Consider the following 6000-nt stretch of genomic DNA (forward strand, 5'->3'; position numbering starts at 1 on the left):
AGGTGATTGTTGGTAGACTGATGGATGCCACATTGGCAAAGGTGTCATCCTTCTCTTCAATGTCCTGCTTTATTTCAGACAGTGGTACATCATTCCTGGCCCTCACCATTTCCACCACTGCCCACTCCTGCTGGTCGGTCAGCACACAGCCACGGGAACCACCATGGGGTCTTCTGTCAATTCTGAGGGTAGAACAGAGTATACTGTCAATAGATCATACTGTAACAATACTAACATGTTTTGTGAATTTAGATGCATTACAATGTGTCATTTACTATAAATGTAATGGTAAAGCAAAGTGCATATCCTGCAGACTTACCAGTTTTCTTGGTGAAATGTTCTCATGATCGAATTGACAGTGATCTTTTCAGATTGGGGTGAACTAATCTGGCAGCCTCTGCCATTGTAAATTGGTCAACGACGATGGCCTGGACTTCATTAGACAACAGTTCCCTGCCGTCTGCCTGTCTCTCTCTGATGTCCACTTTTTTGACGGGGCCCATGCCCACATCTTTGACCTCTTTGACGGGGCCCATGCCCACCTCTTTGACCTCTTTGACGGGGCCTATGCCCACCTCTTTGACGGGGCCCTTGTCCACGAGCTCTTTGATTTCTTCCTCCCCATTGCTGTCTATCCTGCTCCATGTTCACACACACCCTTTTATATGGGGACCAATTGTGGTTACCACTATGTTAAATCAATTAGCAATAACAAGTAGTCATTATGTATGGTTATATATCATACATGTCATTTAGATGTTTATACTTTACAAACATATTATTTCTATAGTTCTCAAAATCCATATATAGTAGACAAACCAGTTTAAAATCTATAGGTTTACCAAACAGTTAAGTGATTAACCGTTAAGCACAGTTGGATTAAGTGATGGTCAAATAGATTTAAACAAATGAGAAGAGAATCATATATGATTCTCTTCTCATTTGTTTAAATACATTTGACCATCACTTAATCCAACTGTGCTTAACGGTTAATCACAGTAGGGGTTGTAGTTCTGGGGCCTGACTAGTAGCCAGTAATGGTTGTAGTTGTGGGGCCTGACCAGTAGCCAGTAGGGGTTGTAGTTGTGGGGCCTGACCAGTAGCCAGTAGGGGTTGTAGTTCTGGGGCCTGACCAGTAGCCAGTAGGGGTTGTAGTTGTGGGGCCTGACCAGTAGCCAGTAGGGGTTGTAGTTCTGGGGCCTGACCAGTAGCCAGTAGGGGTTGTAGTTGTGGGGCCTGACCAGTAGCCAGTAGGGGTTGTAGTTGTGGGGCCTGACCAGTAGCCAGTAGGGGTTGTAGTTGTGGGGCCTGACCAGTAGCCAGTAGGGGTTGTAGTTGTGGGGCCTGACCAGTAGCCAGTAGGGGTTGTAGTTGTGGGGCCTGACTAGTAGCCAGTAATGGTTGTAGTTGTGGGGCCTGACCAGTAGCCAGTAGGGGTTGTAGTTGTGGGGCCTGACCAGTAGCCAGTAGGGGTTGTAGTTGTGGGGCCTGACCAGTAGCCAGTAGGGGTTGTAGTTGTGGGGCCTGACCAGTAGCCAGTAGGGGTTGTAGTTGTGGGGCCTGACCAGTAGCCAGTAGGGGTTGTAGTTCTAGGGCCTGATCAGTAGCCAGTAATGGTTGTAGTTGTGGGGCCTGACCAGTAGCCAGTAGTGGTTGTAGTTCTGGGGCCTGACCAGTAGCCAGTAGGGGTTGTAGTTCTGGGGCCTGACTAGTAGCCAGTAATGGTTGTAGTTGTGGGGCCTGACCAGTAGCCAGTAGTGGTTGTAGTTCTGGGGCCTGATCAGTAGCCAGTAGGGGTTGTAGTTGTGGGGCCTGACCAGTAGCCAGTAGGGGTTGTAGTTGTGGGGCCTGACCAGTAGCCAGTAGGGGTTGTAGTTCTAGGGCCTGATCAGTAGCCAGTAATGGTTGTAGTTGTGGGGCCTGACCAGTAGACAGTAGTGGTTGTAGTTCTGGGGCCTGACCAGTAGCCAGTAATGGTTGTAGTTGTGGGGCCTGACCAGTAGCCAGTAGGGGTTGTAGTTCTGGGGCCTGACCAGTAGCCAGTAATGGTTGTAGTTGTGGGGCCTGACCAGTAGCCAGTAGGGGTTGTAGTTCTGGGGCCTGACCAGTAGCCAGTAGGGGTTGTAGTTGTGGGGCCTGACCAGTAGCCAGTAGGGGTTGTAGTTCTGGGGCCTGATCAGTAGCCAGTAATGGTTGTAGTTGTGGGGCCTGATCAGTAGACAGTAGTGGTTGTAGTTCTGGGGCCTGACCAGTAGCCAGTAATGGTTGTAGTTGTGGGGCCTGACCAGTAGCCAGTAATGGTTGTAGTTGTGGGGCCTGACCAGTAGCCAGTAGGGGTTGTAGTTGTGGGGCCTGACCAGTAGCCAGTAGGGGTTGTAGTTGTGGGGCCTGACCAGTAGCCAGTAGGGGTTGTAGTTGTGGGGCCTGACCAGTAGCCAGTAGGGGTTGTAGTTCTGGGGCCTGACCAGTAGCCAGTAGGGGTTGTAGTTGTGGGGCCTGACCAGTAACCAGTAGGGGTTGTAGTTCTGGGGCCTGATCAGTAGCCAGTAGTGGTTGTAGTTCTGGGGCCTGATCAGTAGCCAGTAGTGGTTGTAGTTCTGGGGCCTGACCAGTAGACAGTAGTGGTTGTAGTTCTGGGGCCTGATCAGTAGCCAGTAGTGGTTGTAGTTCTGGGGCCTGATCAGTAGCCAGTAGTGGTTGTAGTTCTGGGGCCTGATCAGTAGCCAGTAGTGGTTGTAGTTCTGGGGCCTGACCAGTAGCCAGTAGTGGTTGTAGTTCTGGGGCCTGACCAGTAGCCAGTAGTGGTTGTAGTTCTGGGGCCTGAACAGGTCGCACAGCTAACTGGTCATTCTGGGCAAGCTGCATTGACAAGGGCAGTATCCTTCCTGTATGACTGGCAGGATATTCAGGGCAGTGTGGTGATCAGTTTCTATTTCAACAACAGTTGGGTGCAGGCACTTAGCAGATGCAGCTTGCATGCCAACGAACTGGAACGTTATCTCAGCCTGAATGATGCTGGGGATACTCAAGTAGTGGAATGGTTGGTTTTCTGGTTGTGAAGGGGAGAGTGTGAAAGTGCTGTTACAAACAGACTTGCCCTTAGATCTTTCCAACCCATAATTGTTTATTTTGAATGTGGAAAAAAGTCCTGCAGATCACCTGCTACATAGTCCTTTGGAAGTCAGGTAGGATGATTATTTGGCCAATATTTACAGTGGATTGTGATTACAGTCTAGCGCAGTCCCAGCAGGAGAGTGACCTCAGGTTACTTAGAGTGTAGGTCATAGACTATGGGGAAAGGGGGATATCTAGTCAGTTGTACAACTGAATGCCTTCAACTGAAATGTGTCTTCTGCATTTAACCCAACCAGAGAGGTGCAGGGGGCTGCCTTAATCAACATCCACAGTGCCCGGGGAACAGTGGGTTAACTGCCTTGCTCAGGGCAGAACTACAGATGTTTACCTTGTCAGCTCAGAGATTTGATCCAGCAATCTTTCAGTTACTGGCCCAACGCTCTAACCACTAGGCTACCTGAAACATTGGTTATGAGGGACATAGCACAGCTCCACACACATACAGTGCCTTCAGAAAGTATTCACATCCCTTGACTTTATCCACATTTTGTTCTGTTGCAAAGTGCGATTAAAATGGATTTAATTGTCATGTTTGGACAACCACTTACACAAAATACTCTGTAATGTCGAAGTGGAAGAAATATTCTAACATTTGTACACAATGTATGAAAAACAAACACGAATATATCTTGATTATATAAGTATTCAACCCCCTTAGTCAATACATGTTAGAATCACCTTTGGCAGCGATTACAGCTGTGAGTCTTGCTGGGTAAGTCTCTAAGAGCTTTCCACACCTGGATTGTGTGTAACCGATGTTCTCTCCTCTCTGCACAGGCCATACAAACGCTTCACACCGCGTGGCCGTTGCCACTCTAACCTGGTGGTCCCAGCGCGCACGACCCACGTGGAGTTCCAGGTCTCCGGCAGCCTCTGGAACTGCCGGTCTGCAGCCAACAAGGCTGAGTTCATCTCAGCCTATGCTACCCTCCAGTCCCTAGACTTCCTGGCGCTGACGGAAACATGGATTACCACAGATAACACTGCTACTCCTACTGCTCTCTCTTCGTCTGCCCACGTGTTCTCGCATACCCCTAGAGCATCGAGCCAGCGGGGTGGTGGCACTGGAATCCTCATCTCTCCCAAGTGGACATTCTCGCTTTCTCCCCTGACCCATCTGTCTATCTCCTCATTTGAATTCCATGCTGTCACAGTTACCAGCCCTTTCAAGCTTAACATCCTTATCATTTATCGCCCTCCAGGTTCCCTTGGAGAGTTCATCAATGAGCTTGACGCCTTGATAAGTTCCTTTCCTGAGGATGGCTCACCTCTCACAGTTCTGGGTGACTTTAACCTCCCCACGTCTACCTTTGACTCATTCCTCTCTGCCTCCTTCTTTCCACTCCTCTCCTCTTTTGACCTCACCCTCTCACCTTCCCCCCCTACTCACAAGGCAGGCAATACGCTTGACCTCATCTTTACTAGATGCTGTTCTTCCACTAATCTCATTGCAACTCCCCTCCAAATCTCCGACCACTACCTTGTATCCTTTTCCCTCTTGCTCTCATCCAACACTTCTCACTCTGCCCCTACTCGGATGGTATTGCGCCGTCCCAACCTTCGCTCTCTCTCTCCCGCTACTCTCTCCTCTTCCATCCTATCATCTCTTCCCTCTGCTCAAACCTTCTCCAACCTATCTCCTGATTCTGCCTCCTCAACCCTCCTCTCCTCCCTTTCTGCATCCTTTGATTTTCTCTGTCCCCTATCCTCCAGGCCGGCTCGGTCCTCCCCTCCTGCTCCGTGGCTCGACGACTCACTACGAGCTCACAGAACAAGGCTCCGGGCAGCCGAGCGGAAATGGAGGAAAACTCGCCTCCCTGCGGACCTGGCATCCTTTCACTCACTCCTCTCTACATTCTCCTCTTCTGTCTCTGCTGCTAAAGCCACTTTCTACCACTCTAAATTCCAAGCATCTGCCTCTAACCCTAGGAAGCTCTTTGCTACCTTCTCCTCCCTCCTGAATCCTCCTCCCCCTCCCCCCCTCCTCCCTCTCTGCGGATGACTTCGTCAACCATTTTGAAAAGAAGGTTGACGATATCCGATCCTCGTTTGCTAAGTCAAACGACACCGCTGGTCCTGCTCACACTGCCCTACCCTGTGCTTTGACCTCTTTCTCCCCTCTCTCTCCAGATGAAATCTTGCGTCTTGTGACGGCCGGCCGCCCAACAACCTGCCCACTTGACCCTATCCCTCCTCTCTTCTCCAGACCATTTCCGGAGACCTTCTCCCCTTCCTCACCTCGCTCATCAACTCATCCTTGACCGCTGGCTACGTCCCTTCCGTCTTCAAGAGAGCGAGAGTTGCACCCCTTCTGAAAAAAACCTACACTCGATCCCTCCGATGTCAACAACTACAGACCAGTATCCCTTCTTTCTTTTCTCTCCAAAACTCTTGAACGTGCCGTCCTTGGCCAGCTCTCCTGCTATCTCTCTCAGAATGACCTTCTTGATCCTAATCAGTCAGGTTTCAAGACTGGGCATTCAACTGAGACTGCTCTTCTCTGTGTCACGGAGGCTCTCCGCACTGCTAAAGCTAACTCTCTCTCCTCTGCTCTCATCCTTCTAGACCTATCTGCTGCCTTTGATACTGTGAACCATCAGATCCTCCTCTCCACCCTCTCCGAGTTGGGCATCTCCGGCGCGGCCCACGCTTGGATTGCATCCTACCTGACAGGTCGCTCCTACCAGGTGGCGTGGCGAGAATCTGTCTCCGCACCATGCGCTCTCACCACTGGTGTCCCCCAGGGCTCTGTTCTAGGCCCTCTCCTATTCTCGCTATACACCAAGTCACTTGGCTCTGTCATATCCTCACATGGTCTCTCCTATCATTGCTATGCAGACGACACACAATTAATCTTCTCCTTTC

The sequence above is a fragment of the Salmo salar genome, chromosome ssa24 (genome assembly GCF_905237065.1).
Source record: "Salmo salar chromosome ssa24, Ssal_v3.1, whole genome shotgun sequence".
NCBI classification, from domain to species: domain Eukaryota; kingdom Metazoa; phylum Chordata; class Actinopteri; order Salmoniformes; family Salmonidae; genus Salmo; species Salmo salar.